The sequence below is a fragment of the Octopus sinensis genome, linkage group LG7 (genome assembly GCF_006345805.1).
Source record: "Octopus sinensis linkage group LG7, ASM634580v1, whole genome shotgun sequence".
Classification (NCBI taxonomy): Eukaryota; Metazoa; Mollusca; class Cephalopoda; order Octopoda; family Octopodidae; genus Octopus; species Octopus sinensis.
In genome coordinates this window covers 1,543,737-1,561,910 of record NC_043003.1, presented here as the reverse complement: position 1 = coordinate 1,561,910, position 18,174 = coordinate 1,543,737, and the positions used below count along the sequence as shown (strand labels likewise).

Genomic DNA, 18,174 nt, shown 5'->3' with positions numbered 1-18,174 from the left:
ATCTATATAACGCCACCTGACCCTTTTATTGTGGAGTGTACCAAAATCTCTTTACAGGTTCAAACCAAAGACATTTCCTGAACTGACACAAGCAATTCCTGATATATTTTCTGATATTAACAGGGAAACATATCAAACGGTTTGTAGAAGTGTTGCTGGAAGGGTTCAGCATTGGATGTGAAGGGGAACATTTTGAACATGTTAATTAGTGTGCTAATAAGTTTGTTAACCATAACAGATTATGTTCGGATGAGACATCATCATTATTTAATGTCCATTTTCCATGCTGCCATGAGTTGGATGGTTTGATAGGCACTGGCCAAGCTGGAGGACTGCACCAGGCTCTCTTTGTCTGCTTTGGTTAGGGTTTCTACAGCTGAATGCCCTTCCTAATGCCAACCACTTTACAGAGTGTACTGGGTGCTTTTTATGTGACACCAGCAGGAGTGCTTTTTACAGGGTGCCAATTCAGGTGCTTTTTACATGACACTGGCACAATACTTATAAATTTTCTTAAAACTACTGTAATTTATTCTCATTCAATAAAAGTGACATGTAACTGTGCCAGTGGCATGTAAAAAGCACTATTTGAGCATGGCCGATACCAGTTGCCACCTGGATGGCACATAAAAAGCACCATTCGAGCAAGGTCAATGCCAGTGCCACCTGACTGGCACCTGTGACAGTGACATGTAAAAATCACCATTCGAGCATGGTCGATGCAAGTGCCACCTGACTGGCTCCCGTGCCGGTGGCATGTAAAAAGAACCCACTACACTCTTGGAGTGGTTGGCGTTAGGAAGAGCATCCAGCCATAGAAACCTTGCCAGATCAGATTGGAGCCTTGTACAGTCTCCTGGTTCGCCAGTCCTCAGTCAAACTGTCCAACCCATGCCAGCATGGAAAGTGGATGTTAGACAACGATGATGATGATGAAAAGTTAAATAAAAATAGGGCGTTACTTTTGCTGCACCCTGTATTATTTTAAAACCTCATCCAACCATTAAATAAAATGTATTCTGGCAATGTGTAACAGTGATGATAACAAACACATATGGTACCGATGGGAATGCTTGTAGGTTCTCAATGAGCAATGCTTAATTTTAATCTGCAAACTGAAAAATCAGAGATAAAAATATTTTGATTTGGGAAAGTTTTACAACACAGAAATTAGGAAACGGTGACCTCGTTTCTTCTCTGCCGATCATCAATGTTTTATGTCAGCTTGTCTTTGCAGAGGTTGAATGGTGCTCACAGGGTTTCAATATGAAGTACAATGCTTCCTCCTTTGGTACACACAGGAGCAAAGAAAAACCTGCCATCAGAGTCATCATGTTTGATCTTTTACTTGTTTCAGTCATTGGATTGCGGCCATGCTGGGGCAAAGTCTTTAGTTGAAGAAATTGACACCAGTTCTTTTTAAGTCTGGTATTTGTCTGGCTCCTGTGCCAGTGGCAGCATTCGAGGACCGTAGTTGATGCCATTGCCGCCCGACTGGCATATAAAAAGCACCATTCGAGTGTGGTTGATGCCAGTGCCATGTAAAAAGCACCCACTACACTCTCGGCGGGCATCCAACTGTAGAAGCCTTGCCAGATCAGATTGGAGCCTGGTACAGCTTTCCAGCTTACCAGTCCTCAGTTAAACCATCCATCCCATGCAAGCAGGGAAAGCATACATTAAACAATGATGATGACGGGTCTCTTTTGCTGAACTGCTAAATTACAGGGATGTAAACAAACCAACATTGGTTGGTATTTGTTCTCTACAACAAAGTGGACGAAGGTGTGTGGCATTAAATCCTTAAATATTTTGCAGAGATAATTCACTGATACCATGAAGAGGGATTCAAAGACAGATTGTCTATGTGGTCACTTAACCTACTAGAAATAACAGCCAAATCACTCTTGCATCACACCCTGCTATTTTTCAAATAGGATACACATGATTATACTGTTAACACCTTTCTGTAGACAAGGCATGAATGCCAAATCTTCCAGTCTTCCTACTCCCTTTAATGTAAAGTGACGAGAATAATTTGGAACCACCACTTCTCAATGGTGTTGGTGGTACAATGTTGCGATGCTGCGACTGGAATTTCTTTGCAATGAAAGATGAGGTTTTGTTTCAATTCTTTGTTAGAACTTTTGCAGTTACTTCAATAATATCATTGGTGAAAGTCAGACGTAAACCAAAACAGCCCCTCCCTTGTCGCCACTGCTCCCACCACCACCACCCTGTACATACAGATACGCTTCTAACACTCAGAGACCTCATGCTTATTTGAAGAACCATTATATAAGAAGATCATTTCATTATTATTACAAAAAAAGACTTGATTGTTTAGTCAGTTATTTTCTATTTCCACCCTCATCATGGATTCATAAAACATCTATTCATTTGGGTACACCACCCAAGAATGATAGCTGTATAACTCAGATTTCAGCTTACACTTGTGTGTACATGTGTATTTATGTATACATAAATGTGTGTACATGTGTACTTATATATGTGTGTGTGTGTTTACATATGCATCTAAAGACACAAGCCCATATATCTATAAGACTAATGGTTCTTTTAAGTTACTGGTGATTCACCCAAACTGGCACTCCGCCGGTTATGTCAATGAGTGTTGGCAGTGGATCCAATCAATGCAACAGCCTGTTTGTGAAATTAATGTGCAAGTGGCTGAGCACTCCACAGACACGTGTGCCCTTAGTAGTGGTTCTCAGGGAGATACAACATGATGCAGAATGTGGCAAGGCTGGCCCTTTCAATTACTGGTACAATTACAATTTTTGCTGGCTGAGTGGACTGAGGCAAGGTGTCTTGCTCAAGGACACAATGTGCCACCAGGGATCAAACTCATGACCTTATGATCTTGAGCCAAATACCCTTAGTTGCTAATCCATACCCCTTTCACCCATAGGGTAAAATCGTGCGCGGACAGGATGCCGAATGGACATAAAGCCTAAAAAGGAAAAAAAACATTCCTACCTATAGAGTTTAATGACCAATTCACCAATTTGGTCACTTAAGATTTAATGAGATTAAATTTTAATTTCCGTATGTCTTCTCGGCCTCTTGATCATTTGGTTTTGTCTGGCTTATTGTTCTTTGGGCATCGCATCCGCATATCGGGTAAAATACAAGAGTGTGCCCAACTAAAATGCCTCCGGTCAACATCCACAGAAGGGACTATCTTCTCTAACTGACCAGATTCTGTGCTTACTTTAGGATGGGCAAAACGGAAAACCGAAACTTACAAAAACCCTTCCTGATCTCAGTGTTTGTTTACCTCTGATGTCTTGGAAACATTGGAACAAAAATCTGTGCTGGCAATGATCTCGATAGAATATTTAGAGAGATAACCTTAACAAGTCATCCTCAATATCGTTTTGATGTTCACATTCCCTGCTTCCATGGGTGACAAAAAATTGGTTGAGGCATATTCTCGATGGACCGATGCCCTTGCTGTCGCTAACCCTCGCCTGTTTCCAAACAAGTTAATATTTTCTCATGACCGAATATTTATTTCATTTATTTGTTTGAGTCATTTGACTGTGGCCATGCTGGAGCACCGTTTTTAGTCGAACAAATCAACCCCACCACCTCAGGACTTGTTCTTTATAAGCCTGGTACTTATTCTATCGGTTTCTTTTGCTGAACCGCTAAGTTACAAGGACATAAACACACAAATATCTTTTTTTTTTTTATCTTTCTCACTTGTTTCAGCCATTAGACTGTGGCCATGCTGGGGCACCGCCTTGAAGAATTTTTAGTTGAATCAACTCCAGGATTTATTATTATATATATATATATATTTAAAGCCTAGTACTTATTCTTTCAGCCTCCTTTGCTGAACTGCTAAGTTATGGGGACATAAACACACCAACACTAGTTATCCAAGTTGTGGAGGTGGGTGGGGGGAAAGATAAACACAGACACAAGGGCACACACACACCTATATACATACACAACAGGCTTCTTTCAGTTTCCGTCTACCAAATCCACTCACAAGGCTTTGGTCAGTTCCATGCAACAGTAGCAGACACTTACCCAAGGTCTGAACCTGGAACCATGTGGTGGAGAAGCAGGCTTTGCACTTAAGGACACATTTTCTTTTCATGGCAGATCAGAAACAAAGAACACTGCTTGTGTGGTGGTGATACTTGTTTACAACCATGGCTCAATGTCAAGACAAAGAGATACAAAGAGGCAAAGCAAACACACACACACACAGAAAAGACCATAGCATGGCTGCGGGGTTAAGAAGCTTGTTTTGCAGCCATGTGGTTCCATGTTCAGTTCTACATGTGTCTTCAACTATAGCCTTGGGCCAATCAATGCCTTGTGAGAGAATTTGGTAGGTGCAAACTGTGCAAGCTTGCTATTGACATATATATATATATATATGTATGCATTTTATTTGTGTGTGTGTCTGTGTTTGTCCCCCACTGCATTGCTTGACAACCAGTGTTGGTTTGTTTACATCCTAGTTCAGCAAAAGATTCTGATCAAATAAGTAGCAGACTTGAAAAAAATAAACACAGGAGTCAATTTATTTGATGAAAACCCTTCAAGGTGGTGCCCCAGCTTGGCCACAGTCCAATGATTAAAACAAGTAAATAATATTACAATTGAAATTCTTATTTCACAGCAGATTGAGCAGATACATTATAAACAAAGCCACACAAGATGAGGGCCGGAGTCGCTCCAACAATGCATAGTATTTAATAAACAAGCCATCCTTGAAACAGATCTGTAAATGAAATCATTTTCACATCCTCAATGCCCGCAATATAAATACCACACACACACACATATACATCAATTCAATTAGACAGCCTTGCCTTAAAATGTGTGACCTACTGCCACACATGGAATCATTATTTGTAGCTTTAGGACACAATCTTGAAATTCTTTTGCAGAATGAAACAGAGAAGAGGAAAACAGAAAAGAAAAGAAAAAAAAACCCTAAAAAATAAATTTATTTATTGAAAACATATTTTCCCTGTTTCATTTTTTCATTGGTTTTAAAATTTAGAACTTTAAAATATTGAAGAAAACTATAATACAGTTCTATATTTAAGAGATGAGGAATTATGTACATTATTTACATTCGACAGATATTTGTCCTCATCTTGTTTGTTTTTAACACAACATTTCAGCTGATATACCCTCCAGCCTTCATCAGGTGTCTTGGGGAAATTTCAAACTTGGGCTCTCATTCCTAAGGTATTTTTCAATGTTATTATAATTGTTCTTCAGGCCACTGCCTGGAATCAAACTCGGAATCTTGGGGTTAGTAGCCCGTGCTCTTAACCACTGCATCATATGCCCATGGGCAATTATGGAGTGAATTTTAGGGCTTATAAATCTAATATTTTCCTATCCTTCTTTAGTCACAAATTATGTTCCTAACCCTAACTTAATGATAACTAGGTCATCTGTCAAATGTAAATAATGCAAAACTATAAATGTTTTTGAACTTTTAACTACATCTTTTAATATCTACACAGTCTAGATCATCACTGTTTTTTAATGTCCACTTTTCCATGCTTGCGTTGGTCAGTTGGGGTCTATCAAGGTGGATTTTCTGTGACAGGATATCTGTAGCCAACCCTCACCAGTTTCCAAGTAAGGTAATATTTCCCCATGGCCAGACGTTTCCACAGAATACTGGAAATGATTGACACTGCTTAGAGGACAGTGACACATGTTTACGACTATCACAGGATGTCAAGACTTCTTTCAGTTTTCATCTACCAAATCCACTCACAAGGCTTTGCTCACCTGGGGGTTATAGTAGAAGACACTTATCCAAGGTGTCATGCAGTGGGACTGAACCCAAAACCATATGGCTGTGAAGTAAACTTCTTAACCACACAGCCACATCTGAGCCTATTTGTTCCTTAGATTCAGCTCTTAACCCTTTCGATACCAACCCAGCCGAAGCTGCGTCTGGCTCTGTAGTACAAATGTCTTGTTTTCATAAGTTCTGAATGAAAATCTTCCACCAAACCTTAGTCACAATTTATGTTCCTAACAGCAGCTTAATGATAACTAAGTTTTTTAACTAAATTCTTTGTTCTATTTAAAGTAATTGAAAGAAACACAGAGCATCTAAAAACAAAACAAAACACGGTAACGAAAGGGGTTAAAACGTGCTGTCCTCCACCCCCTGCCAACTTATAAGACTGTAAAAGAGTTTGGAGTTTGTTGATGAAGACTTGGCAGCCTCCACTAGAGAAGTTGCTTTCACTGAATCTTTTATATTAACTCAGAGATAACAGTGTTAATAGAAGCAATTTGTGATAACATCACTTTTACCCACCATTTAGCGAGGATTGGTGAGCTAATGACATGAAAGGATAATTAACATGGAAGTTAATTATTACATATCTATATTAACAACAAGGCAGTGAGCTGGCAGAATCGTTAGCATGTCAGAGAGAGTGCTTGGCAGCATTTCTTTAGAGTTCAAATGCTGTTGATGTCAGCCTTGCTTTTCCTCTCCTCGGGGTCAATAAAATAAAATACCAGTCATGTACTGGGGTTGATGTATTTGTACCCTGCAATGGACCAACAACCCATTCGGGGAAATGTTATGATCTCAGTCATTTAATATGCCATGGGAAATGGGTAACCAGCTAAATGAGTCCAGGGGCTCGGGAGGAAAAAAAGAGAATTTCACTGATTCCAGTTGAATTACAACTGGAATCAGTGGCTAATGAGAGCTTTGAGGGGAGGGTGTCTAATAAACAAAATATATATTTTTGACTGTAAATTTAACAATGATGATGATGATGATGATGATGTTGTTGTGGATCTTCATGAAGATGTAAAATTCATCTTTGTATTTACATAGGGTTTGAGATCTCAGATTCATGGAGATGAAAAGAAAACAGACTGGCTTGTGGTTTATAGATTTCCCTCAGGGTATTAACAATATAAGCGAAACAGTGTGAAACTGGGTCAGAGAAAGAAAATAGGAGTCAAACGGAGGAAGAAATGGATTTACCTTACATTAACAAACATAAACAGGACAACCAGGAGCCTGTACGTGATTGCTTGACCTGCTAGAAACAAACAGGCATTTCTCTTTCAAATTATAGTCTTAAAAAAAGGAATGATACATCACATAATGTAACACTAGATACATTATGCCCTAAAAAAACCCCCAGGATGTTCATGATTATAGAATGCCTTTAATCTTATTGTTTCTCGATTAAGGCTGACCTGGGGTTAAAGAATATACTCCCTGACCCAATTTCCTTGCCAAGTAGTAATCTACAACTGTGGCTAAGGTATTGAGGGAGTCCCTATATCATCACTAGAACTGCTAGAAATGGCAGCCAGATCTCCCACAAATTACATCTTATTAACTAAAAAGGAAAAAAAAAAAGGACAAGGTAGATATGGTCTTTGGGCTAAATTTGATGATTTTTCTTATGTTTCCTTCTTTCAAGAACAGCTTGATATATTGGTGACCAGTCGATGGAGTTGGAGAGCAAAAAGATGAAAGCTGAAGTTAACAATAAATGTTAGCGGACATGGAGGATTGGAAGAGTTTCTCTTATATTACGATGATTCGTAATATAGGTAGAGGCCATAACCCGTGGCCTCTACCTGGGATGTAACCAGTCCACTTATGCATACCTTTCCTTCTTGGGACACAAAACTCTACTTGTGAAGACCTGTTGAGGCAAGTGAAAATCAAAATCGAAATCGATCAACATCAATGGAAATTGTAGCTGTGATACCGGTGCCGGTGGCACGTAAGAGAACCATCCGAACGCGGCCGTTGCCAATGCCGCCCCGACTGGCCTCCGTGCCGGTGGCACGAAAAATGCACCATCCAATCGTGGCCAATGCCAGCCCATCTGGCCTCCGTCCCGGTGGCACGTAAAAAGCACCATCTGATCGTGGCTGTTGTCAGCCTCATCTGGCACCTATGCTGGTGGCACATAAAAAGCACCCACTACACTCATGGAGTGGTTGGCGTTAGGAAGGGCATCCAGCCGTAGAAACACTGCCAGATCAGACTGGAGTCTGGGGCAGCCTCCTGGCTTCCCAGACCCCAGTTGAACCGTCCAACCCATGCCAGCATGGAAAGCGGACGCTAAACGATGATGATGATGATGATTCATGTTGGGTATGAAAATGCTGACTGTATGACATGGACACTGCAGTGAAGACGATGAAGGTGTGGTGAGCAGGAAGGCACACAGCAGGTATCCTGACTGTATCTGCATCTCAAAATTTACCCCAAAACTGCAGGACCTTAAGCTCACTTCAGTTAGCTATGTGAAGCTGTTGGAGGCTGTGGTCAAACCCTGGCTGGAGAAGGTTGCTGCAGGAAGGCCAGGTGTGTGACAGTTGGATCCACCACCTTGCCATACCTCTGGAAAGAGCCAGATGAGATTTTGCCTAATACAATGATTTAATTCTTGTAATTTAATCTTTTAGGCTAAATTGAAACAGCTGTAAGAGAATGTGTTGAATTTTTTTGCAGATTAAAAATATGCAAAAAACTTCATCTAACCTATCATATCTTTTGAAGTTTTAACTTTGTGAATCCATTAACTTTGATGAGAGAAATATAGAGAATTGCTATGGTTGGAGTTAGCTCACCCATAGCAACCTTTATCTTTTCAAAACGGCCGTGAAAATTTTATACATGTTTAGGATTCCTTATGAATCATTTTACACTCGCTTTTTTATGTATGTATCTCTCTCTCTCTATATATATATATACATATATATAGAGAGAGAGTTTTTCTCCACGGTAACTGCAGTGTATTTGCCTTTAACAGTTGAAATATGTGACAAACATATTTCAACTAACCTAAATATATATAAGCTTAAAAGCAGCCCTGTCGAGTGGCTTTTAAGCTAGCTCCTGTGCTGGAGGGCTCTTCATTGGGCCATGGGCCCAACAATGACACTTCATGCATTGAGTACATATTAAATAAACTTGATCAATATTTTTCAAGCAATGAACAATTTTCCTCAAAACAAGGATATAATTTGTCTATTTGGAACTTATTGCAAAGCTGCAGGATAAACAACATTTTTGTCTTCCCGTTCGGGGGTCAGTACAAGTTTTTTTTTCCTGTCTAACCTCTTTCTTTCTCTCTCTTTCTGTTCAGTGTTTTCAACCATTACCATTGCCACCACAACTGGCATACACACACCATTCAGACTTCTGATGCCACTACCATTGATATCTTTGACTTCACCACCATCACCACTGTCTTTCACATTGCTTACTATCACTATCATCTCTGATTGATCACCACCATCATCATCATCATCACCATTGCCTCCCCCTCTATCACAACTACAGCTCATACTATTACTATCACCCCATTACCATCACAACCATCAATCTACTACCGTCTCTATGCCTATTATTACTCTCACCCCATCATGAGGAATAGTGGAAGTGTCACTGAATAGTGAGAGGGGGGGGACAAAGTGTGACACACTGACATTCATTCTGGCATCCAAATCAAATATGAAACAGAGGCAGCTCTAGTGCAATAACCATTATCAGGCACATATACTTATTGTATAAGCCCTGTGTATTTGCTGGTCCTTTATGATTGAGAATACTGTCTCCCAAAGCACCAGGTGTTAAAACACCTCGAAGTCATGGACAGGTAAGTTAACTCACCTCTAACTGCATCTAGGAGTGATAGACATTGATGTGTCACCATTTTTATGGCTTTTCAACATCACATACCTGAGATGATTCATCTCTAATCTTGATTGGGTACATTATGTTGGCAAAACATTGATGGCCATCACTCCTAGATGGGATTAGAGGTGACTTTCAGGTGTTTCAACCTCCAGTTCTTTGAGAGACTATTCTCCACCATACCAATTTGCAGTCTTTTGGAAAATACATGCAGCATATATGTTATGTATATGTGTTTGGTAATAAAATATATATATATATATATAACAAAGATAAATTAAACAGAGATACCTTTGACAATCCAATAATTTATTTATATTTATAATATTACATGATATACTATGAATATAATATAACCTAATTATTAAAAAAAAACCATGAATGGCCAACAAATTGTTTAGACTTATATACATTTTCTGACAGCTTGCTTACGAACCACATGGTCCTGGGTTCAGTCCTACTGCGCGGCACCTTGGGCAAGTGTCTTGTGAGTGGATTTGGTAGACGGAAGCTGAAAGAAGCCCGTCGTATATATGTATGTGTGTGTGTATACGTTTGTGTGTTCCCCCAACATCACTTGACAACCGATGCTGGTGTGTTACTTCCCCATAACTTAGTGGTTCGGCAAAAGAGACCGATAGAATAAGTCCTGGGGTCGATTTGCTCGACTAAAGGCGGTGCTCCAAGCATGGCCACAGTCAAATGACTGAAACAAGTAAAAGAGTATGTACACAATAACAATTCCATTATATACAATTGTTTATGTTATATAATATTATATTATATTCATAGTATACCATGTAATATTTGTTGTTTACACACAAGTCTTTGTCTTTTGTTTTTTTGTAAATTATCACTATATATATAACGGAAGGTTTACGAAAATAAACAAAAGACGAAGGCAGGTGGAGTACAAACAAACAATTGTATTAGTATGGCGCTCAGGAATAGAAATAAAACAAGTCTTTTACGTTTCAAGCCTACGCTCTTCGACAGAAAGATACACAGAAAAGAAACAAGGAGAGAAAAAAATTGCGTGTAGGGGCTAACGATCCAACATGGCGTTCTGATTTCAGAAGTCAGAGGTCGGAGGTCAAACGTTAGATGCTAGAGGGATAGTAGGGGAGATAACAGGGTCAAGTGACCTCGCTCCAACCTGAAGGTGCGTGTGTGCATAAGAGAGTATGTATGTGCATGTGGAAGAGGGCTGGTGGTTTGGACGTATGTATGTATGTATGATGTGATGTGTAATGTCGTATGGTGTAGTGTAGTGTGGTGTGGGGGAGAGAAGAGAGAGGAGGGATATATATGTATGTGTATTTTTCAATGTGTACAAATAACATGGAAAAAATAAATAAATAGACACGAGGGTAGTTAGAAATTCACATAAGTACCAAGGATGTTCCAGCCTATTTATAAAAGTAGAAGTTCCAGGGTTTAGTGAAATGTTTTTGGATGACAGATAAATAAAGAAATGGAGTTAAATGCAGGTGTTATTCAAATCTTTATACTTCCAACATGTGTTTTGAAGAAAATATTGGTATCATTCCAGAGGGAATAAAATTATGTAAAACAATGTGATCTTCTCATCAGGGAAAAAAAGAGAAACAAGACACATCAATAAGCCATTTTAACCAATGTTTTCTTCAAAACATATGTCGGAAGTATAAAGATTTGAATAACATCTGTGTTTAACTCCATTTCTTTATCTATCTATATATAGTGCGTACTGAACTACAGTGCTGTGAATAAGTTTTAAAAGACTGACTTGGAGATTGTTTTATAAAACTAAATAGGTTTTAATAATACTAATGTGTTTGTTAATAAACAGTACACCATGTGTGACATAGAAATAGTGTACTTTAAGTATATCTTTATCATAAAATACTGGCTGACTCCAGCTTAGATAGAGAAGGCCTTGAGTAATGAAAGAAAACTCCTGAGGCATAGAAAGATCAACAGAAAACTGATGATGACAAGAGAGCATGTTGTGTGTGTGTGTGTGTGTATACAAGTTGTTTATAAATTATCTTCACAACCTCCACAATTTATTGTATCATCTGGATGTATTGCATACAATCAATGAAGCCCATCTTGAAGTGTTTCTGATGTTTCTCCTAAAACTATATTTGTTTGCTCATAAATTCTGAGTCATCCATATTTTTCATTTAAAAAAAAATTTTTTTCCAATTGTGAAGGTCATTTATGGACTCTCTATGTCTATATGCATACATTTTTTTCTTATTTTCTTACTGTCCAGTGTCCTTGTTTTTAAAAATTATGACGCACAGAGCCTAAAAGATTTCTTTAACCTTTTCGTTACTGTATTTATTTCGAGATGCTCTGTGTTTCTTTCAAAAGAATTTAGTAAAATAACTTAGTTATCATTCATCTAGTGTCAGGAACATAAATGGTGACTAAGGTTTGGTGGAAGATTTTCATTCAAAACTTATGAAAACAAGACATTTGTACTACAGAACCAGAGGTAGTTTCAGCCAGGTTGGTATCGAAAGGGTTAAGAATTGTCACTCTATTATATATTTTAACCCTTTTGTTACCATATTTCTGTTGAGATGATCTGTGTTTCTTTCAATTGATTTTAAATATAACAAAGAATTTAGTAAAATAACTTAGTTATCATTAAGCTTGTGTTAGGAACATAAATTGTGACTTAGGTTTGGTGGAAGATTTTTATTCAGAACTTATGAAAACAAGACATTTGTACTCAGAGCCAGAGGCAGTTTCAGCTGGGTTGGTAATGAAAGGGTTAAGATACATGGTGTATTTTATAAATATGCCTGTTCAAGTATCATAATAGCATGAAACTATTAGAGCTTTTGGTTATGTATTTAATTTGATACATCATCATCATTTAATGTCTGTTGCCCATGCTGGAAGGCTGCACCAGACTCCAGTCTGATTTGGCATGGTTTTCTGCAGCTGGATGTCCTTCCTAAAGCCAACCACTCTGAGTGTAATGGGTGCCAATTTGTGTGACACCAGTATCTGCCATGATTGCGATTTTGCTCAGCTTGATGGGTCTTCTTCTCCAGTATGACATAATGCCAAAGGTCTTGGTCATTGTCTCTGTGAGGCCCAATGCTCTGAAGGAACTCAGCCACTTTGCCTCCGCCAACAGGAGACTGGAAAAAGTTTTGATATAATTTATTCTCCATTACACATAACTCTTATGCATACCTCACACAAATATAACTTATGGATAGGAATACTTTAATAAGCAGATGTATCGCAAGAGGACACAGCTTGGATTCAAACCCAATCTACATAACATCTCTGTAAAATACTAAAAATCTGCTGGTGGGAGCCGAAAGAATCATTGTCAAAGACATAAAGCATTCAAGTAATAGGGTTTTATTAGAGAAAAAAAATTGTCACAATCAGGTGGCACGTAAAAAGCACCTAACACACTATGTTAAGTGGTTGGCATTAGGAAAGGCATCCAGCTTGTAGAGACCAGACCAAAACAGACAGCTGGAGTCTGGATAGCTCCATGTCAAACTGTCCAAACCATGCCAGCATGGAAAGTGGATGTTAAACGATGATGATGATGATGATGAGGAGGAGGAGGAAGAGGATGATTATGCTGTTCATTAATACTATTTAGAATGGAGAGTTGAAATGAAGCAGATATATATATATGAATGAATTTTGTTTAAGATAGAAATCACCCTCACCATATTTCTTTGTTGGCAGAGATTAGCCAGATCTCAGTGTCCCTGTCACTCACCACTTCCTAACCTAGCATACACAGCTGGGACAAGAACTGGCCAATTCTGCTGGGCAGGTAATGTTTAGACTAGATGCCATTTCTATCATCAACCAATTTTGTGAAGTGGGTGCATTTTACCTGTCACTGATATCACCCCAAACATGATTAAAAAGACATTTCTACCTAAGGTTGCTTCCATTTTACCTGTCACTGATATCACCCCAAACATGATTAAAAAGACATTTCTACCTAAGGTTGCTTCCATTTTACCTGTCACTGATATCACCCCAAACATGATTAAAAAGACTTATCTACCTAAGGTTGCTTCCATTTTCTGGAATGGTTTTTTTACAGCTGAATTGCTCTGCTTATTACCAGTGGATCTGGCAGACAGAAACTAGAAGGAACCCTTTGTGTGTGTGTGAGTGTGTGCTTGCCTTGATTCATATGATGGTTATAAACAAGTGTCACCATCAAGGAAGCAGTTTCCAATCTTTTGTGAAAACATGTCTAGTCTTGGGGAAACATCACTTTACTTAGAAACAGATGAAGGTTGGTGATAAGAAAGGCATCAGCTGTAAAAATTTGCCTCAACAAATTTCATCCGATCCATGCAAGCATGGAAAAGTGGAAGTTTAGACAATGATGATGATATCTGGTATTACAAAATTAATTTCTTATTAAGTCAGTGATTTCATATTCTTGATGTGTGCAAAAATATCAGCCAGTTGTTCTGTCTGTGGTCAGCTCTAATCAAATGTCTTTTAATGATAACTACCATGGAGAATAGAGCTGAACCCTGGGGTAGAGGAGAGAAAACCTCCTTCACATCTGGCCATCGAAGTGCAATCTGATAGGAGCTGAGGTAGAGATGGAGTTTTGAGAGGAAGTTTGTAAGCTTGACATAATGAAAGCTTTACAGACGAAGGAAAACAATACTTTTGTAAAATATCTCAAAAGGACATAGAAGAAAAGGTCTCCAGTAGAGTTGGCTTTAAGGAAGCCATACATGAGGTCAAGGAGAGAGAGAGAGAGAGAGAGAGAGAGAGAGAGAGAGAGAGAGAGAGAGAGATAGAGAGATGTTCTGGAGAATGTTGTTAATGTCTCCATTATATTTGAGATGTTAGGAGTGAGATTGTCAGGGTTAAATGGTCTTGTAGGAGTTGACAAGTAAGAGAGAGAGAGCTGCACCAGGCACTAATTGTATGCTTTGGCATGGTTTCTACAGCTGGATGCCCTTCCTAACACCAACCACATTACAGAGTGTACTGGATGCTTTTTATGTGACACCAACACAGGTGCTTTTTACACCTGCCTGGATAATTTAAATTAATTGACATACTGTCAACTCATATTACATATGCATGACCCTAAGATATATAAAAGAAAGACCTAGGACACACAGAGCAAACATATCTTTGGCTCAAATAGGGTGAAATCTGAAGCCGTAATTCTGATACTACAGGCATGTAGCAAAAATGTCATGGGAAAGGATTGGTGGACAGGTTTTATGGGCAAAACCAACTAGCAGAAGGCCCCAGGGTAGACCATGATCGAGATGGTTGGATAACATCCATGAGCTTGGATGGTCTTGCCTGGGGATCTAGCCAGATCGACAGGAAAGAGTTGTTTCTGAGAGGATCTGAGGGAAGGTATATTTGAGGACTCTACCTACAAGACCCTCCCAAGAATAAGAGGGTAAACAAGATGAGATGAAGTTTGACACTACAACTTAAATAGGTAATGGTCGATTTTATCGATCTTATTTGGTAATAAGGTAAAACTGATAGATCCAATTGTCACGAGGAAGGGAGAACTTAAATCTTTGTTTTTCTTTTGTTTTCGAGGAAAAGTGATGTCTGTCTGGTCAGTTCTGATTCAGTAAACTAATGGTCAAAGGCATTCCAACCACGACCATCCTGCCTTTTCAGCCGTAGTTTATTTTAAACTATATTACTCAATACGTTCTTCCAATTCTTAAAGACGGTAGAGTGATTTGGCTGCTATTTCTAGCAGGTCGGATGACTTAAATGGAGGCTGCATTGTCGCTTGTTGATTCATTGAAACACTGGAATTTTTGATCGAGAATGCCAAGCTTTGGCAAGACATTTGCCGAGAAATACATTCGCCAACGTGTTCTTCCCTTTTTAAGGCCAGTCACGTGGCCTTGACCGCTATTTCCAGTAGGTCGAGTGGTCATGTCCGGACAGCTCTGTTGTTTCGGAGCAAAGACAGCAGATGGCAGTCCTCAGAGTCATTTCCTGTTTTGAAGAATTCGGCGACTTGCAAGGGAGCCGAAATATAGATTCGTTGAATTAAACACGAGATTCAATTGAAATTTAATCCAAGCCTGTGGCTGCCATGGAAGGAAAGGAAAAAAGTTAACCCTGCTAATACTGGAACTGGTGAAGGATACCACATGACTAAATCCAGCAAAACATTCCTACCCCCTCCTCTTTGCTCATTGATCTGTTTCGCCACCCTTCTTTAATACTAAACTGCCATAAACGTGTATCCATCCGCGAACCAGCGAAAGTGCTTCTATGTGGTCACTCACCCTGCTAGAAATAGCAGTTATATTTTCTTCACAACCACACGCTGCTGTCTTAGTGAGAGAGAGAGAGAGAGAGAGATTGGATAATGTCGTTCTGGGTGTGGTATGTCTTAGAAAAAGATGGAGTGGTCACGGCTGGTGCATCTTTGGCCAAAAAGTTGGCTCAATCGGGGCTAACTTGTGACTAAACAACACGTGCATTCAATATAACTGTAATTTTATTTCTATAAACATAATTTAGTAAAAGCCATTATGTTATATTTTTGATGCAAATGAAACATTAAAATGCATCAAATTTACATTTGTACCACAAAGTAACAAAAACAGAAATCTTGTTGATTATGTCTACTACAAGCGACGAGGAAGGGCTATTGAATCTTTTTTCTCGACATAAAAACAGAATTATTAAATATCATCCATCTGTCCTGAGGAGAGAACCCTCCTTGTAAGTGGAAATGCATATAAAATGGGATTCGACCAACTCCAGTATTTAACAGTCATTAAAAACTCATAATAACAATTAGATGAAAGTCAAATCCAGTTCCCGAGGGACTGGGTGTGAAAAGGGTGAATTTCGATTTTATAAAGGATCCAAAGCAGCGAATAGTGATTGTATATTTTATTAGATTTAGACGAACCCTACTTCTTGATGGTCCTTAAACTCTCGACTTGGGATTTGTAACACACAGCTAATCCAAATGGAATTTGAAATCAGAACGGCCAGGTTTGTGGGTCTCCCGTCTTGGATACTGTAAACAACACCGTCTCTTATTGCTCCACACACTCACCATTCCTACCATCTTAATTGATAAGAGGAAGTCGACAGCCGAAATAAAAGGCAAATCTCTTTTAAATCAGACTTACAGTTAAAAAAAAAGGAAGGACAGGATAGTTAATATGTCCGCTACCTGTTGGGTAAAACTGGCCGATAGAATAAGTAGCAGGGGTCCATTCGTTTGACTAAAAACCGAAGGCGATGCTCCAGCATGGCCACATTAAAATGATTGAAACAAGAAAATAAGATACATTGACGGAATGACTTGGAATCATCGGTTTGCTTTCGAAATGATTTGTGATTCATTTGACTTAATCTTCCTAATCCCATGGTTGTTGTTTAGCATCCGGATGAGACCTGATCGACATCCGTGAATGAAAGGCATTCCAACCGTGACAACCGTGACTTTTACTTATTATTTAAGACGATAAGGTGCGACTTGAAGGAAATTTTGCTGTTACTTCTAGCGTGTCAAACCAATGTCGAGACACTCACTTGTTGGTTCGATATCAGATGGATGTTGGAGTTATTTAGCCACAGGTCAAAACCTGTTCCTCTGGAACACTTACATTTATGATAAAAAGCACAGCATTTACAGCGAAGGCCACAAACTTCGGATTTTAAGAGTAACACAAGCAGAATTTATTGTTAACCAAGAGAAATAATTCCTAGACTCATAAATGTGTATCATAGAGAATTGAGATGAGATGAATAAAGCCAACACAAAGAATTTACTTTGAACGATGGAATAACCTTTCGAGGCTTTTTGTATGGGAAAAAAATCTACCAATTTTAATGTAACATCTATCTGATTTTTACTCGAAAATCTTACACTGCTAGCACGCACCTGTATATGGAATTAACATTAAATATTTAGCAGTTAATTAGCAGAACACCATCTAATTAAATTTATTACAGTAATTAGTGTCATAGACTTTTTCATCTGTCCATAAATTGAGCTGGAAATTCCATTCCAGGCTGGACCCGCTATTTTCACTTGGGTTGCTGAGGAGGAAATTGGGCTAAAATACCCCCCCCCCAAAAAAAAACGAATAACTTAACTTTTCACACTTCCTTATTAAAAAAAAGAAGCTTTGGGCTTATAAGAGAACACAATTAAATATATCTCCATCTAATCACAAGATGTACCTGGAATCTGGAGGAGATCTAAGATGAAATTGAGCGTGTCTTGAAATTGCTAAAATGCACAGCAAAGGCCTAAATCTTTTATTATGCTTGGCATACTAGAGACATACATATATATACGACGGAGAAAAGTTTTCCATTATCCATAAAATAGAATTAAAAAAAAAAAATCTGGGATGGGTGAAGAATGGTTTCATTCAAAAAGACCTCTGACCTTGCATTTCGTTATCTATTTACCATAATAAAGTTCTATGAAGAGATCG

The 18,174-nt window shown here is 38.7% G+C and overlaps 1 protein-coding gene across 2 annotated transcripts in view; it reads right to left on the bottom strand.

The window, feature by feature from the left end:
* The window catches only part of LOC115213840 (LARGE xylosyl- and glucuronyltransferase 2), a 63,681-nt gene that overhangs the window by 45,095 nt on the left and 412 nt on the right, over positions 1-18,174 (bottom strand). The gene's annotated exons all lie outside the window — the stretch shown is intronic.